This window comes from Choloepus didactylus, chromosome 9, assembly GCF_015220235.1.
Source record: "Choloepus didactylus isolate mChoDid1 chromosome 9, mChoDid1.pri, whole genome shotgun sequence".
NCBI classification, from domain to species: Eukaryota; Metazoa; Chordata; class Mammalia; order Pilosa; family Megalonychidae; genus Choloepus; species Choloepus didactylus.
Genome location: NC_051315.1, coordinates 110,767,336 through 110,787,730, shown reverse-complemented (window position 1 = coordinate 110,787,730; position 20,395 = coordinate 110,767,336). Strand labels below are relative to the sequence as shown.

Sequence of the window (20,395 nt, the reverse complement as noted above, 5' to 3'; positions counted from 1 at the left end):
TGGGACCGAAGCCAGCAGCCAGGAGTGGGGAGGGACATACACTAACTAAGGAAGGGGGCAAGGAAGGGGGCTCTCTTCTGCTACCTGACAGTCCATCGCTGGCTGGGGCTGAGTAAGGGCAGGGCCACAAGAGGGGTGTTTGTGTTTTTCTCTTCATTTCTTTCCCTGCCACCCACTGGGGCAGCTCTCCAGGCATCTTCTCTTCTTTGGGGCTCTCCTACCCTAGTTCCTTGATGCCTCTTATGGGCTCTGCTGCTTGCTCCCAGCCCTCAACTCCCAGTGGGCTGACCAAGGCTGCGAGGGAGGGGCTGGCAGGCCTGGGAAGGTTAGAGTTAAAAGCACTTTCTCCCTTTCCCCCTAGCTTGGGTGCCTGTGCCCTTGCCCATGGGCACGGGCTGGCATGAGTGTCCCCGGCCTCCCTCCCTGCCCCCTACCAGCTCTGCTCCTTCCTCACCCCTCTGGGCAGAAATGGCTAATCTAGGTGGTTAATGAACAGACACAGGCAGCTGCCTTCCACCCCCGTCTTCTTCCTCTCTCCTCGACTCTCATCTCCTCCTCAGACCCTCTGCTCCCCTGCCCACCACCCCTTGCCAAGCTGGAGGATCCATGGAAGCTAAGCTCAGGGTCTGTCCCCCCAGTTCAGGACTGGGGCCAGGACTGCTGCCCAGATGTTTTTAGGCTGGCCACTGCCCTAGAAGAGGAAACTTGGAGGCGGTGGCCAAGGGGGTGATGGAGAGGAACCTGCTGTGTTCCCCAGCTGGGCGGTGGAATGGCGGGAAGGGGATAGGGTGGGGACTGGGTGGGGGAGGAACTGATTTGGGGTGGTCAGGATAGTCAATTGTGGAGTGGGGTTAGAAGGGGTAACTGGAAGCTAGGGTTCCTGCATCTTTAGTGACTGTCTCACTGTCCCAGCTGCCCCTTCCGTGTGGTCCAGCAGAGCCAGGCGGGTTGGGGAGAGTGTAGGGGGAGCCCCTTCTGGGTGGGGTGGGGACTACTGTGGTTCAGACTTGGCCTTCAGTTGCTCCTACCCCTGCCAGTTGGCTCTCCTCCTGTCTTCCTGACCCCAGCTCTCCTGCAGGACCTCAGAACTTGCTACAGATGAGCCGCCTTCTGCCCTGGCATCTCTGGGCCAGGGGATGTGGGAAGGGAGGGACAAACTGGGCTCAGAGTTGTGTGAGAGTGCCCTAGTGGAATCAGCATCAGGGATCCCAGCCCGGAGATGGCCTGGACTCTCCTGCCCACAGAAGGCAGGAGCCAGAGAGCAGGGGCTGGGGCTGGGGAGGGTCTCAGCCCAGTCTATGAGAACCTCTAGAAGCTGGGGAGCCGGGACTTTTTATTGGGACTGAGAATTCTTGGGAGGTGGAGGAGGTAATCTGGGAATCTCTGCTTCCAAACGCCTGGCCTTGAACCCTTCCAGCTCCCTTCCCATTCCCCTCATCCCATACTTCTTCATAATTCACCTCTCTTAAAACCCCAATTCAGAATTTCCCACAGGAGCAGCTGTGTCCAAGAATTGCAAACATAGAGAAGCTGGCAGCTGGTTGGGGTGGGACTGGAGGTGCAGTGTGGGTGAGTTCAGGGAAGGGGTCCCTGTTTTGTGACCATCTTGTCGTCACTCGGATAGACTGTGGCTGAAGCCTTGGAGTTTGGGAACCCTTAGTGTCCTGCTTTCACCGAGGTGGCAAGTGTCAGAATGGATTTTGGTTTGGTTGAAGGAAGTGGGACCCCAGTGGTGGGGAGCTTGGCTCAGTTTAAAGAAGGGCTTTCCAACAACTCAACCTGGTCTGCCTGAGAATGGGCTGCCTTGTAAGGTAGTGAGCCTCTTGTTCTGGAGGGAGTTCAGACAGAGGCTGGACAACAGCTTGGAAGGATTCCTGAACTGGGATGTGGTTAGAAGAGCCGACCTTTAAGGTCTCTTGGGATGCTGAGGTCCTGGGATTCTTGGAGTCGGGGAGTTCTCTGACACTGGAATGGGGGAGCAGGGAAGGCTGTGGCCTCTGGCCTGGGGCGTGGGCACAAATGGAGGACTCGCAGTGTCCTCTTCCCGCCCCAGTGTTTGGGGAACAGAGAGCCTTCTTGCCTGCCTAGCGCTGACTCTTGGCCCTTCCACCCGTGCTCCCCGCCCCTGTGCCCATTGCTCAACCTGCCCACGAGGTCTGTCCCCAGCTGCTTCCTGAGAAGGTTCTGAGTCCCTTCCGATTCCTCTTGTCCCACTCTGAGCCCTGCTCAGTTGGTTAACCCTGGGACAGCTGCAGAGGGCCTGTGGGCTGCATGACAGGGTGCGGAATGAAGCGGAAAGCATCAGCACGGGCCTCTCCCCCTGCACCCCTGTGCGGTTAGAGCCCATACCCAGGACGGAGGGGCTAACTGGTGCCAGTCAAGGGGTATGGTGGGCCTCTCCAGCCCCTGCCCAGTTTGGCCTCCCCCCATGCACCCACCCCAGCCTGCCTGGAGATTGCATGCAGAGGAGCAGTGCCAAGACCTGAGATGCAGAAAAACCCAGAGCTGGTCTCCTCTGAGCCTCAGTTTCCACATTGGTAAAGTAAAACTGGGTTGTCAGGGTTTCCTGAAGTGGTTTGTGTAACTAGCCATGAGGGGTACAAGCCAAGCACGTTCTTTGTTCTCAAGGGCCTCTCAGGCCACTTCACCTCCTCCCACTCACTCGCTTCTCCAAACCCGTTTCCCTTGGTGGTCAGTGAGAGGGCAGGGTGGGGGCGGGGTTAAAACGGTTTCTGGAAACCAAACCCTGGCCGAGTGCGTCAAGGTGGGCTCGGGCCCACCCTGGGTTCCATCCTTCCCATTGCAGGTCCAGCCCCTGGCCCCCTGCAGCCCCTTCTCTGCAGCTGCCCCTTGACCCCTTTTCTCCTTAGAGGAGATAGTGAAGGAATCTGAGGCCATTCCAGTCAGCTCCCTGCCTCCAATCCACGTAAGCCCCATGTAATCCTGGCCAAAAGGGATTTGGTTATCCTCTGAAGGGAAGTCCTTTCCAGTGTCTAACTTCAGTCCCTTATCTCAAGCAAGAGACCAGAGGAGCCTGCTTACTGCGGACACTTTTCCCTCTTGTTCCTGAGAGACCCAGTGAGGGAGGGAGGGGAGTGTGGGAAGGAATGCGAGGTGCTGAGTGTGCGGTTGTCTACCAGCAGGCAGGGCCGGAGGGGGTGCTACTTGCTTGTTTTGGGGGCCATGAGTCTTTGTGATCCCAGAAAGGGAAACCGAGGCCCAGTCAGGGGGTGTGGTGGGCAGAGCAGACACACAGGGAAGCCCTCCAGGTTCAGACTCTGAAAATAGCAAATCAGAAATGGGTGTGGTTGCAGGGAAGGGGAGGATGGCTTTCAGAGGCTAGGGTGGGGGGCGGGAGAGGAAAGAACTGGCTTCCACTTTGTCCCCATCGCCCGCCCCAGTTGCCTCTGGCTTTGTGGCTGGCTGGTTCTTAGCTTTCCCTGGTGCTATTAGGTGTGCAGAGGTGTGGGCACAAGCGAGCTGGAACGAGAGTCGTGGCAGGGGGCAGGGTTGTCAGCCTTGCCGGCCGGCTGCGCCCCACCTCCCTGGGTGCCCCTTCCATTATGCAAGGTCACACTCGTTCCTTCTCTCCTTCTTTCTCTCAAAGTGCCTGGAGCGCTTTCCCAGCCCCTGAAGCCAGAGACTCTTAGGGTGTAGGGTCCTGGCAACCTCTGTCCAGGTTGGTGGCCTTAGCCATCGTCCTAGTGGTTCTGCCTTGCTTTCCCTCTGGGGCGGGTGGTTGGTCTGGTCTCCTTGGAGTTGGAGCTCACGGTGAGGAGAGGTTGGTAGGTGGGCCAGAGCCAGTCCGGGGCACTGCCTCCTCCAGGGCCAATCTGGGCTCTGTAATCCCTGCCTTTTTAGGGCTGGAAGCCTGTAGCTCCGGCCTGGGGGTGGGAAGCAGGAGGGACTGGCCCTGAAGGGCAGGGTCTGGGAAGATGAGGGAGGGTGAGGGGGTCACAGGAGTGCCTGGGTGGAATCCCTGCCCTTCTGCCACGATGGGGGTCCCAGTCCTCATCCCATGCCTTCAGGAAACTTCCCAGACCTCCTCCAGCCAAGAATATGGGACTGCTCAGCTTTCCTGATCCTTGCAAGCGTCTGTGTGCTTACCTGCCTTCTAGCTGGATCCCAGGCTCCTTGAGGGCTGGCCTGTGCCCTCCGCCTCCCTGGCCGCTCCCTGCCGAGGGTTTTAGACGAGGCCTGGTGGGGACTTATAGACCGGGAAACAGGGTTGTAGGGCTGGGTTCCCTGGAAGGCAGAGGACGTGGTGCCGGAGCCAAACTGCAGGGCTCGTGACAACCCTGTTTGCTAGCTCTGTGGCTTTGGCAGTAACTGAACCTCCCCAAGCCTCAGTCTCCTCACCTGTAAGGTGGGAGAATGTTAGCTATTGTTATTATTATTGGCGTTGTTGCTGTTGAGCTTTTCCTCCCTGGCTGTGGTTGTTCATTCCTGAGATGGGGAGAACGGAGGCCAGTGGGTGGAGGAGGTGGTGGCATCCTAGCACCAGAGCACAGAGAAGGCTCTTCTCTCTCCCTCTCTCCATTGCTCTGAGACCTTGTCTGCCCAGGCAGCTGCTGCAGATCTGTGTTTACGGAGGACTCTGAGAAAGTTGCCATCCACTGTAAACAAGATGCGTTATTATAAACCAGCACAAGCTCCCTTTGTTGGATGCCATCCCATCCCTTGGTGAGAATCACTGGGTTGGAGACTCCCAGGCCTGGCAAGGACTCAACCTGATCTCCAGGCAGGATACTCTTACAATGGGCTACACCCAAAGGGGTGGCATCTGTATTTTAAAGGGGGATCCCCAAATAAGTGCTGCAAATTCCTGTGTCTTGTACCCTTCTAGGTCTCCCTGAAGTCTAACCTGCATTCCTCTTGCTGCAACTTCAGTGCAGTCCCTTGTTCCACCCTCTATGGTAAGGGGAAGGAGAACCATGCCCAGCCCTTTCCTGCATGCCATATAAGCTGAGCGCTTTGAACCTGTGGCAAGGAGGGCTCCTGGCCGAGCTCCTTCCCCAACTCCCCTCCGACCCAGGCCTCTGTCCTCTCTGGGGTCCTCTGCTTTCCGGTGCCCCTGACATTCCTCATTAGCAGGGGTCAGCCCTCGAGGCCTGCCAAGCTCCACTCTCCACCCAGCCCTGGTTCCCACCCAGTGAGGCTGGGGTTGCTTCGGGTCGGGGGTGAGCTCCATTTCCGCACCCCTGGCCCGCCCAGTTGCAGCTGCAAAAGGCATTAAGCATTTTTGTTTTTGGAGAAAGAATGGGTTTGGGGTTGATGATGATGACAGCTGGGGAGGGTTCCTGAGCTCTCTGCCCTATGTTGCTCCCCCTCCTCAGCCCCTGCTCACCTCTGCCCCATTTCTAGACCATCACTCATCATGAAGTAGCCCTTACCTTTGACTCTTGACCTTGGCCAGCCCTGGGCCATCCACTGGTCTTCAGTGACCCTTTGTGGGGTGATGGTAGTGGGGTGGGGCTGAGGGGAGAGCAGTGCTCCTCAAGCGGGCAGATCTGAGCCTGGCCCTGGCTCTGTCCCTGGGCTCTGGACGGGTCCTTTCCCGCCCCAGGCCTCAGGGTTCTCACCTGTGAAACAAAGGACTGGGGAGGCGACAGGCTGGAAGAGGCTGTGAGTCCCTCTCCCCACCAGAGCCTCGCCTGGTTCCAGACTGCGAACTTCACCTTGGATTGACCTTGCTTCCCTCTCCCGCCCTGCCCCCACCTCTGGCAGTCACTGGCAGGAAGTCCTGCTGATTAGGGCCCTAATCACCGGCTGAGACTCCCAGAAACAGCCGAGCTGGCTGAGCAGAGGGGCCATCAAGCCAGGAAGGGGGGCGGGCACGGTGAGACGCCCCCACCAGCTGGGCTGGGATCGGGGGCCCTGGATGCCTGCCTGTGATTGGGGGTGGACGACATGGGCCCAAGCCAGGGGCAGCCCCCATGTGCTCACTCTGAAGGCTGTGGACAGCGGCTGAGCCTGGCTGGGCACACAGGGCCCCTTGATCGTTCTCTTTAAAAACCTTCCTGCGCATCCAGCCTGTGCCAGGCGTAGTGCCAGGTGTGGTGCTGGAAAGGCCAGGGAGGCACGGTCTAGCAGAAGACAAAGGCGGTGGGCAGAGGGTTCTGCCAAACGCAGAGGGTGCGCCAAGCAGGAAGCAGTTCATGTGTGCTGGCCGTGTGGGGAAAGCTTCGGAGAAGAGGTGCCATTTGAGACGGGCTTTGAAGGTGGAGAAGCAGCTCTGCAGGCAGGAAAGGCACAGAAAGGCATTTGCAAGGGCCCAGTGGCATGCATGCAAGGACAGATCACAACACGGTTCCAGCCCTGTGTCAGAGTCAGACAAACCGAGGTATCTGTCCCATTTGCACTGCTACTAGCTATGTGACCTTGGGCTGAGACTTAATGTCTGCATCTGTAAAATGGGGTTCATCTACCAACCTCCCAGTGTCACGGTGGGGGTGAAATGGGATAGTATTTGCAAAGTGTTCAGCTCAGTGTCTGGCACAGGGCAAGCCCACCGTAAATGGTAGCTTAAAAATGGTGTGTGTGGGAGAGGGTGGCTTTGGAGAGAGGCTGCAGGTGCTACTTGGGACTTGGCTGTGGGGGATTTTCTGCACGAGGTTAAAGAGGGCGGCAGCAGAGATCTTTAACTTAGGAGAAACATGATGAGATTGTTATTTTGGAAAATGTTTTGGGCAGCTCTGAAGGCTGTATTGGTCAGTGGGGACCTGGAGACATAAGCCAAAGTCACAAGCCAAGACCTGGGTCTCTGGAGTCCTGGGTTCGGATTCCTTGGCCCCAGGGCTGGGAGAGCCTCGCCTGAGTCACTTCATCTCTCTGGGCTTCTTTCCTATGTGCCGCCCTCGCTTACTGGATCAGGAAACGGAGCAGGTGCTGAAATCTCCTTCCCGGGAGATCTTCAGGCCGGGAGAGAGAGCCTTCCTTGGCAAGGCTTCACCCACAAGCTGGGCACGGAAGGACTGCAGCAGGCAGGAGTGAGGGTAAACCGCAGGGAGTGCGTCTTTCTAAGGAGCCAAGAGAGGTTCCTTTTGGGGTCATCTTTCACCACCCACCTGGCTGGCACACAGTAGGCCTTCAATATTTGCTGAATGAATGAAGAGGAGTGTTCCCTAGGTAGTGGGGAGAGCCTGCCTCCTCACTGGCAGAGGGTGCCCGGTCAGCCTGCAAGCTTCCTGGTGAGTAACAGGACCGGGGCTGCCTCTGCAGAACCAGGAGGAGTGTCAAGTATCTCACAGGTGAGGTGCCTGGCATGGAAGAAGGAGTGCGAATGTCAGCAGCTCTGTCTTCCTAGAGGGCCCATCACGAGGCAGCGTGGTGTGGGGTCTCCGATTATAGAGCCTGTGGCCATACCCACTGGGTTTGACTCCTGACCCCCCTCTTAGTAGCTGTGACCTTGGACAGCTTACTTAAGTTGCCAGTGCCTCAGTTTACTCATCTGGCCAATGGGGAGAAGGAACAGACCACATGTACTAGTTGCTGTACAACCCGTGGGTTTTGCTGTAGCTGTTATTGAGATTGCTCTGATGGGGACAGGGGGCAGGGACCTCTTGGCAGGGGTGAGTGCAGCTGCCCTGTGAGGGATGGGAGAGCCCAAGAGATAGATGAGGCTCCTCTGGGGCTTGGAAGGAATTCGTCAGCGGCTCATAAGCTGCCTCCGCCACTTCACATGTGGCTCCAATGCTGAGGCCTGCTGAGCTGAGCTGAGCGTGGGAGCGGAGGCAGCGGCCAGGCCCGGATTCCAGCCTGGAGCCCAGGGAGAGCCAGGGTGAGGGAGGGGGAGAGGAGAGGTGAGCAGAAAGGAGGCCAGGACTCTCCCAAGTCCCCAGCTGGGACCCAGGAATTCCTCCCATCATCTCCTGCCAGAAAGCCTGGACTTTTAGGCCTAGGGCCCCCAGAGGTCATTTGGTCCATCTCTCTGCCTCCTGGGCAGACTGTTCTGGGTCTGTGGCTGGAAGCCTGATGGCCCTTCACTGTTAGAAAGTGATTCCTCTGCACTAATGTCCTTCCCTCCCTCATCTTGCCTTCAGCTCTCCCATCCCCAGTGTTGCAGGATAAACAACTGCTTTGCAGCAGGAGGGAGTGAGGGTCTGGTTCCTGGAACTGGAATGGCTCCTTTGGCAGGGGAAGGGCCAGTGGCCAAGAAGTCAAGTGGCCTGTTTCTAGTCTCCCTTTGGCACTGTGTGACCTTGGGCAAATCACTTCCCTTCCCTGGGCTTTACTTTCCTCATTGGTGAAATGAAAGTTCTGAGTTAGATGCATTCTTTCTTTCCACACCAGTGCTGGAATTCTACAAGTCTGTGGATCTTTTCAAACAGAGGCTCCTGCCCAGAGTGTCATTGGAGGGGCTGTTGCGTGTGGAGGTGGGGGCCTTGTAGGGCATCTGCTGGGAAGCCAGCTGAGATGATTGGAAGGTCCCTTCTGTCCAGTGACCTCTTCTCCAAACGGCTTGGTTTCATGCAACAGAGCGGAGGGCAGCAGCTGTCAGGGTTGAGCAGGGCAGAATCACCTGGGTCTCTGTCCCAGTGACTCAGGTGGGGACATACTGGCAGGATTTGAGCAAGTGCAGCGAGGGAGGGAATGGGGCAGATCTGCTAGCTTCTCTCTGGCCACTGTAAGGGAACAGAGTGGGAGGAAGTGATGTGCTGGGGGCAGGGTGCAGAGACAAAGTGAGTAACAGTTCTGAGTAATGGCTCAGTGTCTCTGCTGGGCAGGTGGCTCCTAGACCATGCACAGCTGTCTGGGGCTCTGGAAATGCTCACTTGGACACCCAGCCACTGAGTCATGGTGCCTGAGCTGCCCTGGCTCTGCCCTTCTTAGGAGTTGGGGATCTTGGTTGGCAGATCTACAGGCCCCTCTGCATTAGCTCCTCCCTTCATCTGTATCTTCTCAGTCCCTGGGACCCATAGCTGCTTCTGTGTTGTCTTCTAAGCATCCAGGTGACTTGACTTCCCTAAAGGAGCCTGTGTCTCCTGGGTTTGAGTCCCAGCTCAACCATGCATAGCTGTGTGACCTTGTGAATTTCAATGGCCTTATCTGCAAAAGGCTATTGCCTATTATATGTACTGTTATAAGGATTAAGTATGGTAATGTTGGTATAGTACATTGTAGTTCCAATAATATGGTTGTCCCGCAAGCCCTCAATTCTGTTTTCCTCTCTCTCACCACCTTCAGCCCTAAAATTCCAGCTTCCATACTTCCATCCCACAATTTTCAGGTTGTTTGTTCTCCATATCAGTTCTGCCCCATTGTCTGTACATCTTCCCCTCCGATTTCTGACACCTCCTACCCACCTTCCACCCTGCATGCTGTATCCCCAAACTGCTCTTCCAGGATGGGCAAGGGCCCTGATGGGCTGCCCAGGTCCTGGTGGGATGGGTAGGCTCCTGAGCCCTTTGAAAGGACACCTCAGAGATCTGGGTATGCTTCAGAGACCCTGGGCTGCCCTTACACTCCAACTCCTGCTGGTTCACGCTCTCCCTTCCTCCAGGCCGTACACAGCCCTCCGGCTCCCTGAAACCAGCTGGGCTCAGGCCACGCGCGCAGGCCCTGCCAGTGGGAGCATTGGAGGCTGCTGTCTTCCTGCCTGTGCGTCTCTGCTCGGGGCGGGGCGGGAAGCATCGGGCTGTGACTTTGCATCTCGAGCTGGCAGTGGTCTGGCTGCGCCCTCCGTGTGTGCCTCGGGTTGTTCCGAGCTGTGTACGTACACAGCGGCCGTGTCTCCGGGCCTCCGGTCTCTATGTGATAGGAGCTTTCTCTGTGCGTTTAAAATCTGCCTGTGTTTTCCTAGCTAGAGAAGCCAGGTCTCCCACTGCCCCTCCCTTCCCTGCACCCCTCCCCCCTTCCCTCCAGACCTGGCTTCAGATGCGTGCATCTCGGAGGTCCTCCCAGGAACAAGGAAACGTTACAGGGGGGTGGATATGCGTCAGATGGAGCCGAACAATGCTGGTGACAGCCAGGCCTCCTCCGGCCTCCAGAGCTGGCCTCGCTTCAAGTCTCTGCTGCCGGCTAATTGGGAATCGGAGGGGGCTTCCTGCTACTCCGCTGGCTGCAGATGGATTGGAAGGAGCCACAGGGGGCTGGGCTGCCCTGCCCTGGGGACCTCCTGCTTCCGGGGACTTCTCGGGCAGCCTGGTCCAGGGGCTCCAGGACGCCAGCCCCTGTCCTGCTCTCCTTGGGCCTAACAGTTGCACCAACTCCTCCCGTAGCTGGCATCCATGGCCCATGAGTTTTCTACATGAGTGAATTTTCAGATAACCAAAGCTGACGCCATGTAAAAGTTGAAAGCTCAGAAAGGAAGGTGGATTTATTTATTCATTTTCCTGGGGGTCTGTCTGCATTATATTATATTGCTCTGAGCTCTCTTTGACTTGAGGCAGAGGGGGCCTTAGAAATCAACCACCTCCTCTCATTCTGTTGCTGTTCCTCAGTTTCTCCTTCTGTAAAATGGGGAGAGGAATAGCACGTACTTCAGGGTGGAGGTGAGGATGAAATGGGTAAGACACTTAAAATACTTAGCCCTTTGCCTGGTTTACAGTTAGCATGGTACAGATTATTCCTCTAGAAATGAAGAAGTTGGGGCAGAGGGAGGTGTCATGATGGCCCCAGGCTCAAATAGAAGGGAACTAACACTGACATTTTCCCCAGTGTCATCTCAGCTAACTTCATCTGGTACTCCCAATCACTCTGCAAAGTAGATCTCAGTATTCCCATTTTACAGACGAGGAAACTGGGGCTCAGCGAGGTGAAACGAGGTCACAGGAGCTTGTCTGTGGCAAAACCAATATTTGAGCCCATGACTGACTTCCAGCCCAGTGCTTTTTCTCTCCCACCTCTTGCCCTTTAGTTGGAAACTCATGGCCTCCCGATGTTCTCAGGAATTTGGGAGATGAAGATCCCTAGACAGAAGGTCTTATGATCTTTCAGAACTGGAGCTGCTCCCAGCTCCTGGGTTTTGGTTAACTGCAGAGCTGTCTGGAGTCAGGTGGTGAGACAAAATGACCTTTGGAGGGCTCAGGGAACACACAGGCCCCAGGTGGACTTAGAGGATTCAGCTATTTCTCCTGATAGTATGTGGTTGGGTTTGGTTTTCACCCTGTTCCTTCTTTTGGTAATCCTTAAGTTCTTCAGAAGGGAGTTAGGTAGATACTGGGAGGGATTCCCTGTCACCAGCATCAGACAGCCATCTTCAAATCTGAGATGTCTTTTTTTACATTTTAGTGCCTCTGAAATTGGAATGCACCTTGCAACTGATGTGTGCATTTAGTGCAGCAGTTTCTCCCCTCAAAAGCTGTCATCAGATCCATGGTGCCCCGTAATCATGGGCATCCTCGAAATGAGGAAACGGGAGTAACATGTGAGGAACATGTGGGGGGCGGGGGGGAGGAAGGCCTGTAAGCCGCTGTCCTGGTCCGTGAGCGGACGATGGCCTGGTTTAAGAAGGCTGGGGCCCCTCTGATGTCTGTATGGGGTTGAGTGTGGCCCCCAGCCCTGGGACTCTCTGTTTGGGGCCTGGCTCCACCCCATCCTCTCCTTGCAGGCCCTACCCCCTAGCCCACTCGATCATGGCCCAGGGTCGGCTGTCAGGCATTCCCCAGCAGTTCTCGAGACCTTTGGCTCCTTGGGTTTTCCCACTGCTCCTAGAGTTTGTTCCCATGCATCCTTCCTGCCTTGCTGCTCTAGCACAGCTTAGGGTCAAAGACTTTGTCCCCTTATGTTCTCATCTAGGGACAGCAGCCCTCGGGGGTGGGGGTGGGGATGGGCAGCCTCCCTTTGGGTGCAATTCCTGGAAAAAACATGGTCTTGAATCCCAGTGAAATAATAGCCCTCCACAACGCACCATCACGGCAGTTGCTGGGCTGTTTTATGATTCTCTGTTACATGCCTGTCTCCTCCACTGGGCCACAAACTCTCCTCCTGGGCAGGGGCCTCACTTCTTTATCTCCATCCCCCAAGTTGAAGTCCAGGGCCAGGTCTGGCACTGGACGAGGCACACAGTAAATGCTGTCCAATGAATGCCGGGTCTGCTTCTCAGGCCTGTCCCCCTCCCCGCCCCTTGTTCCACCAGAACCTTGACCACAGACCACAGCCCTTTCCTTGACCAGGTTCTTCTAGGAACTTCCTAGAAGCTGGGTTCTTGGTGCTGGAAGTTGCTGCCAGAGGCCACGTCACCCAGTCCCTGCTTCAGATGGAGCAGCCCTTCTCCTGGCCTGGGAGAAGGGGTGGGATCTTCCCTGCTCTTCAGATCTCAGGAGAAGGCAGCTCTGAAGCCCGGGTTTCTAAATGCCTGCTCCACACCTCCGCTTGTGTCTTAGGGGCCCTGCTCCCTCTGGGTCCCCAGGCTGGTGCCTTAGTGCTGTCCCTCTCCCCCAACTCCCCTGTGCCTCCATCTTCTCAGGTCCTCTTGAAGCTCCCTCGTTAACCCCCCTCCTGTGTGGCCTGCCCCGGCTCAGACCCCCTACTCCTCACCTCAGCTACAGAAGCCCCTTTCAGGAGGAACTCTTGGCCCTTCTCCTGGCCCACACCCTCTCTCACTGCTCTGGGGCCTCAGGCCTGGTTGTTTGCCTCAGCCTGGACCTCCAGGTCATGTAGAGTGTGGTCACCAGCCACCATGGGGACCTGTTCTCTCCATTTTGCTATGTGTGCCCCCGGCCTGGCTAGCTTGTCCCCTCTCTGTTCCCCACCCCTGGCATCTCCCTGGCCTAGCAACCTCAGAGGCCGTGCCCTCTGCCAACTCTTCCTGTGGCCCCTGCTGGGCAAGGTGGTCGGGGATGGAGGGGAGGCTCTGGGCACTGCCAGAGTGGAACTCCAGTTCCATTCTTCCTGGCTCTGGGGCCCTGAGCTGAGCTTGTGACCTCTCTGGGCCTCGCCTCCCCATCTGTCAGATGGGGTTAATGATCCCTACCTCAGAGCACAGAGTGCTGACAAGAAGTGAACCTGGACTTGGTTTCCCCTGGCTGGAGAAAGGGTGCTGAGGTGGAGAGGTGGGAACTCAGGTGAGGGAGGGAGGCCCAAACGGGTCCCGCAAGGGCCTGACAGCCATATTAGGGCCTTTGGACTTTATCCAGAGGAGCTGGGAGCCACTGGAGGTCTTAGGTGGGGAGAGACATGGTTGGATGTCACTTTTTGAAACAGCTCCTCGGCTGTTGAGTGGAAAAGAGATTGGGTGGCAAGATGAGGGCAAGCAGCTCAGTGTAGGAGGCAGTTGCGATAATTTATTCTATGATTAAGGGGATTGGGCTTGGAGGGGGCTTGGAGAGAAGAATCCACCAGGCTTGATGGTAGGGGGCAGGGAGGAGTCAAAGAGGACACTCAAATTTCTGGCTTGAACAACTTGGGGTGGGGGATTGCCACTGGCCAAGCTGGAGGCCCAGGAGGAAGCAGAAGTGAGAGCAGGACCATGAGCCCGGGATGCTGACCAGACAAGTCCTGGGCCCAGCCATGCCCTCTTGCTCCTATTGTCCCTCCCTCTGGCACTTTGGCTTGGCCTGCCCTCGTCTTTGGCTGTGGCCCGTCTCCTCTCATGCCCTCCCCAGCTTGCTCTCTTGAGCTCCCAGGACCTGGCACCTGGCTGCACTGGTACAAGTTTGCTGAACCCAGATTCTCTGATTCTTCTACCCACTAGGGTTAGCTCTTAGGAAGTCTGGCCTAGTTGTGCAGCCTCAGTCCTCCAGCTTCACCAGCCCTGAGTGTGGGTGAGTGTGGCCCTGGAGCTGGGCTCTTGAGGTCTCAGCTTGGGTTCCAGGGGAGGCCAATCTCCAGGGAAGATAGTCTGCAACCTGCTAAGCCTCCAGGGTTGGCTGAGCTGGGTGCCCTCTTAGGTCAGCTACAGGGGGTGGGAGGCCCTCTGGTCCTTGGTCCCAGGGCTGAGGAGCCCACAGCTTGGTCTTCTCGGCCCACCCCACCTCTGTTCCCATTGCCAGAACCTAGCCGAAGGCTGCTCTGAAATCCCACATTCTGCAGGGCTCCCGAAGGGGTGGGCACACCCAGCTTTCCCCTTCCTCACCCAGGTGGGGTTATCGAGCAGCCCTTGTGGCACAGTTGGGCTGTTGGGGTCAGAGCTGCTCAGTGTGGGTATGGATAGAGGCCAGGGTGGCGTTTGCCTGAAGAGAAACTTCCCTGTCTGGAGAGCCTACAGTTTGAGTGGGTTGCAGGGCCTAGAGGCTGGCATTGGGGTGGGGCAGCGAGTGGGTGGGGCCTGAGAAGAGGGTCCTTGAGACGAGAGGGAGAGCACTAGGAGAAGCAGAGAGCTGCTGCAGCTTTGGGGGCGATTGGGTCAGTGGGCTTGGAGAAGCATGGCCTGGGGGATTTGGGGAGGGGTGGGGCCTGGGTCCTCTGGGCCTCCTCGTGTCCTGTTGCTGAGGTGCAGAGTCTGAGCCTGTGCTGGGTTTGGGGAAAGGGCCAGGCCCCCTCCCTGTCCTGCCTGGCCTCCTGGCTCTGGGAGGGACTCTGCACTAGGACACGCACCCCCCCCAGGCTCGAGGTGTCCCTGGGAACGGGCCCCTTCTTGCCTCCAGGAACTCCATGTGCTTCCTTTCCTGGTCCTGAGCAGAACTCTATATAAGGGAAGGAAACAGGCTGGGGAGCAGGAGAGGCTGGAGCGAGCTCTGGGGAGGGTGCGTGGCCTGCTGGGGAGGGCACGGGCCTGGGAGGAAATGGAGCCAGGGAAGTGGCCACCTCCCACCCTGGGCCCCTCCTGCTCTGGGGCCTGAGGCTCAGCCCGGGAGGCCAGTGTCTTTGAGCCATGCTGGGGTTCCTGTGCAGCCTCTGGCCCTTTAAAGGCAGGGCCAGCTCTTGTCCGGCCCCAGTGGACTTGGCCTGCTGTAGCTGCCTGTCTATTGAGCATCCTCAGGTCCTGAAGGGGACACACCTGCCTTCTACCCTGGCTTCCACACCAACTATTGTCCACCCTGCTGGGCCTCCTGGCCTGCCCTGGCCTGGCTTGCACAGGCCCCAGTGGGCTCACATTATGGACCCGCAGCTGCCAGGCTGTGCACAGATGAAGGGAAGTCTGGCTGTTCCCACAGTCATGGGGCCTGGCGGCTGGGGTCCTTCTGGGATCACTGTCTGGATTGTTCTCGACCCCTCTGGTGTTGTCTCAGTGAAGACGGCTGCCCTGGCCACAGGTTCCTTGGGCGGTGAGTGGCAGGCAGAGCATGTGCAGGATGGACACACTCTGGGAAGGACAGGGGGACAGCCCTCTAGGGGAACAGTGGGAGAGTGGCATCCTTCTTTGTGCTGGGAGAGGGAAGGAAGTTGGCTGGAGGGGGTCTGTGCAATGTGTGTTTTGCTGGGGTGAAGATGTGGGCCCCAGGTGTCAAGGTGTCCAGTGGCCCCTTTTCTCTGGACTTCAGGGCTCCTCTTCCCCCTGTCCTTTTTCCTGCCCCTCATTAAGGTTTTATTATTATGGTAACTGTATCTCTCCCACCCACCCCCCAGGCCCTGCTCCAGGCCTCTCTACCTGGAGTACGGCCTCAGCCTGGCCCCTCTCCTACCCAGGTACCTTCAGTGGCTCCCAGTGCTGGCAGCTAAAAGCCCAAACTCCTTTTCTGGACATTAAAAGCTGCCCATCGTCAAGCCTGGAAAGACAGTCTGTGGCCAATCTTCTTCCCTCCATCCTCTTCATGCCCCCTCTTCCTTCCTGTCACCCATCCTGTGTCCCAGCCACAGTTGACTTCTGATGGTTCTCTCAAGAAGCCAAGTGTTGCCTGTGCCTCATTCGTGTGGTTATCTCCACCCAGAGTGCCCTTTCCCCATCCCCATCTTTCCAGGACTTACCCACATGCCGAGTGGGTCTCAGTGAAAACACTGATGTGCTTCCAGCCCTTGTGGGGCTGACCAGGGGAGAGGGGAAGACACACAACAAATGAAACGAGATGCATCCTTGAGGCCTGGCTCAGATGCCCCCCACTCTGTGGAGCCTGCCGGGGACCCCCAAGCTGTCTCTACCCTGTGCTCCCCTGGGCCCCGGCCCCCCAGCCACAGCACATGCTTCCTTCGGCTGTGGAGGCAGCGTGACATGCTGGGAAAGCAGGTGTTTTGAGTCAGACCCAGAAGACAATCCTGCCACTGTCACTTGGCAGCCGTGCCACTTTACAGTGTCGTAGGATTATTGACGGGCCGAGAGCACGTCAGAGGGGATGCTAAGACCTGCCTCCATGGGGTGTGTGTGTGTGTGTGTGTGTTTGTGTGTGTGTATGTGTGTGTGTGTGTGTGTGTTGGGGGATGTTCTCATAAAGGGACAACATATACCAGGGGCTTAGAATAGAAGATGAAATAGAACAATGTGTGGAGAGCACTCCTCCGCTGACGCACAGCAGGTGCTCTGCAGACCCCAGCTCCCTTGCCTTTCATGTGTCCGTTGGTGCCATTCGGGACCAGGTACCTGGAGTTGCTGGGGTAGGGACGTGCCTTGGGGGTCAGCAAGACCGTCTCTGCCCAGGATTGAGTGAGGTGCTGGGTTCACAGACCTGTGCAGCCTCTGGCGCTGGGCGCATGGGGGGTGGGAGCTCTCTGCAAGTTCAGGGGTCTGGGATCTTACATGGCCAGGGCTGAGACAGACCTCGGGTCTTTCCCGGGGCCCTGAAGGTGGGAGTGCCACCCAGCTGGGTCCAGGTCTCGTCACCTTCAGGGTAGTGAGCTGAGGCAGCAGGGCTGGCAGGCGCCTGGGTTTTCTCTAGCTCCGTCCCAGGTCTGGGATCCAGGGCCAGCCTCTTGACCTCTTTGGGCTCCTGTTTCTTCATCTGTAAAGTGGGAGCAGTACTCCTCACTCTGCAAGAGGGGGAGGGTGGTCTCAGAGGGATCATGCAGATAATGAAATTAACCCCACGGTTGGCACATAGTCGGCGCTCAACAAATGGCAGAGATGTTTACCCCTGCCGGCTCCAGGCTCCTCTTTTGAGTCTCATTCCCTCAGTATGTGTTTAGTGTGTACCTAGTGTGTGCCAGGCTCAGTGCAGGGTGCTGGGGCTATGGTGATGCACAAGACACACTCCCTGCCCTCCTGGAGCGGGGCACAGATCCTGGACAAGGAAACAAGCATACTTAAAATTACAAATTGTAATTAGGTCTGCGAAGGAAGAGATATGGGTGCAGGAGAGAGAATAATGTGAAGCTGTGTGCCTGTATCTAAGTGTAAAGTTGCGGGAATCAGGAGGCCTTGGCTGAGGTGGTAGCATCTAAGACAAAGCCAGCAGGAGGGGAAGCACCCCGCTGTGCAGGGGGCTGGGGTGTGAGCGTCCCAGGCAAAGGCCCTGAGGAGTGAGGAGGCACGGAGAGGAGCCCAGCCCTTGCTTCTGGGTTTGCGTCCTGGACAAGGGGGTGTGGGACACAGTAACGATGGAGAGGAGGGCAGGGCTTGGGTCATGTGGGGAGGTCCCCGCCTGGGCCGCCTGGGGTCTGGTGTGCTGGTGGAGTCTCTGGTGGGATGTGTGTGTGTGTGCCCTGTAGTTGGCCCTGTGCCCATGGACCTTTGAAATTCAGAAAACATTAGTGAGTGGGGGTTGCTGATGAAGGCCAGGCATCAGACCCCGATTTGGGTCTAGTAATGCTCCCCACTTTCAGCTGCACCCCCAGCTCTCCAACACACGGGCTCCGGGGCCAGATCGCTCTGCTGCAGTGGCCTTGGGCAAGTCAGGATTGTGAAATGGGGATAATAATTGTATCCACTTCGTCCGTGCTTTATTGGGATCAAATGAGTCCAAGCAAAGTGGCACAGGAGCAGATGCCTTGCTGTGGTCAATGAGCCTGCTGTGACTGTCATCGTCCTTAGTGGTCAGCGGCAATTAGCATTTACAGGAGGGTCAGAACAGCCGAGAGGGCAATTCTCTGCAGCCAGGCTGCTGGCTCTGCACCCCGGGCCTTTCCTTAATGACCGTGTGACCTGGGACAGTTAAACTCTCTGTGCCTCAGTCTCCACCCCTACAAAGCAGGGATAATAATTATCGTGTTAGGCTCTTTGTGAGAATTAAATGAGTTAATTTATGCAAAGTGCAGAGAGCAGTGCTTGGTATATAGCAAGTTCTATGCTGCCGCTGCTGCTATTTCTACTATTATTGTATTATTCCGAGTGGGAAGCTGTAGCCTGAGTCCTGCTCCACTCCCTGGGTATGGATGGCTCGTGTGAGGTCCATCAGGAGAAAGAGGCTCACCTGAGGCTGGGTTTCTGGGTCTGAGCCCTGGGGACGCAAAGGGTGACAGGGCTGGCACTGAGAGCCTCTGCAGACACCCCAGAGCCCGCCCTCTCTGCAGACACTGAGACCCCGATGGGCAGTAGGGGGGTTCCCCGGCTGACACCAGGAGTGCAGAGTGGCCAGGGGCCCTGGCACATTCCAGGCTCCTGAGAGGGTGGCCAGGGGCCAGGGTGCCGGAGGGAAGGAGAGAGCCTTTTAAGGCAACGTTTCTCTGCTTAAGGAAAAAAAAAAAGAGGGAGACAAGAAACATTGAACCACACAACAAAGTTAGTGGGCTGGATAGCCGGCTGGAATGTGCAGCTGTGGGCGGAGGGTGGAGGGGGCCGCTGGGGGGCAGCAGGCCACGAGGGGCACCCAGGCACCAGCCCTCCAGCTGGGGGCTCAACGGCTGCCTCTCAGATTCAGGTCCTTAGAGGGTGCCCTGCCTTGGGGCAGGGGGGCAGGGAAGGGACCCGGGTTCCAGACACATGGGCCCCTGTTCTTTCCACTGCCTTATGGTTGGTCTTTGAGAGAAACCCTTTTGTCTCAGAGAACACCCATCTATTCCTCCCCACCCCAAATGCATGCTTTATCCTCTACCTCTCTTCCCCAATCCCCAGCCCCCAAATGGAGACCAGAAACTCACCTTCATTTAACAAGGGGAGACTGAGGGGTGTGGACAGGACAAACCCAGATGCGGGGATCTGTGGCAGGAGCAGGCAGTCTCTCCGCTTCTTGCAGCTTGTTCCTATATTCAGGTTCCCAGCCCAGCCCCAGCTCAGAAGGAAGGAACAGAACAAGGCCTGTGAGTTGTTCCCTCTCCCACCCCAGACACCCATGGGTGAGAAAGTGAGTGGGGAGAGGGAGCACTAGAGAGCTGGGCTCACAAGCTTGGTACCTTATAGCCCCCAGAGTGGGGTTTGGGGCTGTGGGTGGAGGTACCAGAAGGTGCCAAGCAGGGACAGCAGTGTCCCCCAGGGCTGAAACCTGGCCAGGTGGGCCACAGCCAGCTCCCAGGACTTTCCCGTCCCTTCCTGTCTGTTCTCCTGGCACCCCCACCCCATCCCTGGGCCCTCTTCCCCCAGTGGCCTCATCTAACACCGTCACTCGTGACCGGTGCTTGGGTGTGTTAAGAGCCTGGGCATCTGGGAGCATTACCCCTCATCCTGCCCCATGCTTCCTCATTCTTATGAAAGGGGGGCACAGGTGATGAGATCCCCTTCACATCTAGTCTTGGGGTAAGACTGCCTGGGTTCAAATCCCAGCCACTTAGCTGTGTGACCTTGGGCAAGTTGTTTAACCTCTCTGTGCCCCATGTACCTCAACTGGGGATGATAATAGTATGATGAAAAGATTAAAGTTAATGCAGATAGAGCCATCAAAATCATGCCTGTCATTGAGTACGTATTCCATTTGTGGTAGATATGCTTCCTTTTTTCTTTCTGGTCTCTCCCAACAGTCCTGGAATAATTTTGTAAGAGGGTGATAGATCACTAAGACTTGACCTGGGTCTCTTTCTTGGAGAACGAGCTGGGCATGGGGCTGTAGCATGACTGGGTCCAGAACCCAGGGGTGCCACCTCCCAGCCACCTCCTCCCTATCCAGAGCTTGGGGCACCCTGTCATGCAGTTGTTGTCCTGCTCTGGGCTGGCATCCAGCCTGAGTATTCCTTGGGCTGGTGGGACAACAGAATGGGGTGAGGCGGAGGGCGGGCCCAGCTGAAAGTGGACAAATCATGCAAGCCAGGGCTGGGGGCCCTCTCCATAACTGCCTCCCCAGGATGGTGGTGGTGGGCGTTGCCTGCTGTCTGGGGAGGCAGCCATCCCCTTCTTTGGCAATCAGCGGCTCGTGCCCAGACACCCTCATGCCCCTCCTCGGTCCCTTCTGTGGGCCTCCTGCCTTGTGTTTGGGTCACGGAATTGGAGCCAGGGTTGAGGACTGAGCTCCAAGAAAAACGTGTCCTGGCTAGAAGGAAGGAGCACGTTGAGTCTCTGATAAATGGCCCTGCTGATTGTCAGGGCAATGGCTTGGCTGCCTGGCCTGGCAGGGGGAATGTTATCTCAGGGAAGGGCTCAAGCAGGTCTCCCTCCCTCCCTCCCTGTGTCTGGAGGCCCAGGTTGCCATCTCCTCTGGGTGAGAGAGGAAGGTGAGGACAATGACGTGGGTAACCATAATAGCTTCTCCATATGGGGTGCTTTGGCCCCTGCACAGCC

The 20,395-nt window shown here is 57.1% G+C and overlaps 1 protein-coding gene across 8 annotated transcripts in view; it reads left to right on the top strand.

The window, feature by feature from the left end:
• TNS1 (tensin 1) overlaps window positions 1-20,395 on the top strand; it is a 225,854-nt gene that overhangs the window by 87,374 nt on the left and 118,085 nt on the right. The window contains exon 1 of one of the 8 annotated variants that reach the window (XM_037848563.1): window positions 997-2,537. The exons of the other annotated variants lie outside the window; for them this stretch is intronic. The gene's annotated coding sequence lies outside the window, so the exon portion shown is untranslated. Of the gene's footprint in view, window positions 1-996; window positions 2,538-20,395 lie in introns of those variants that run through there. 8 annotated transcript variants of the gene reach the window in all.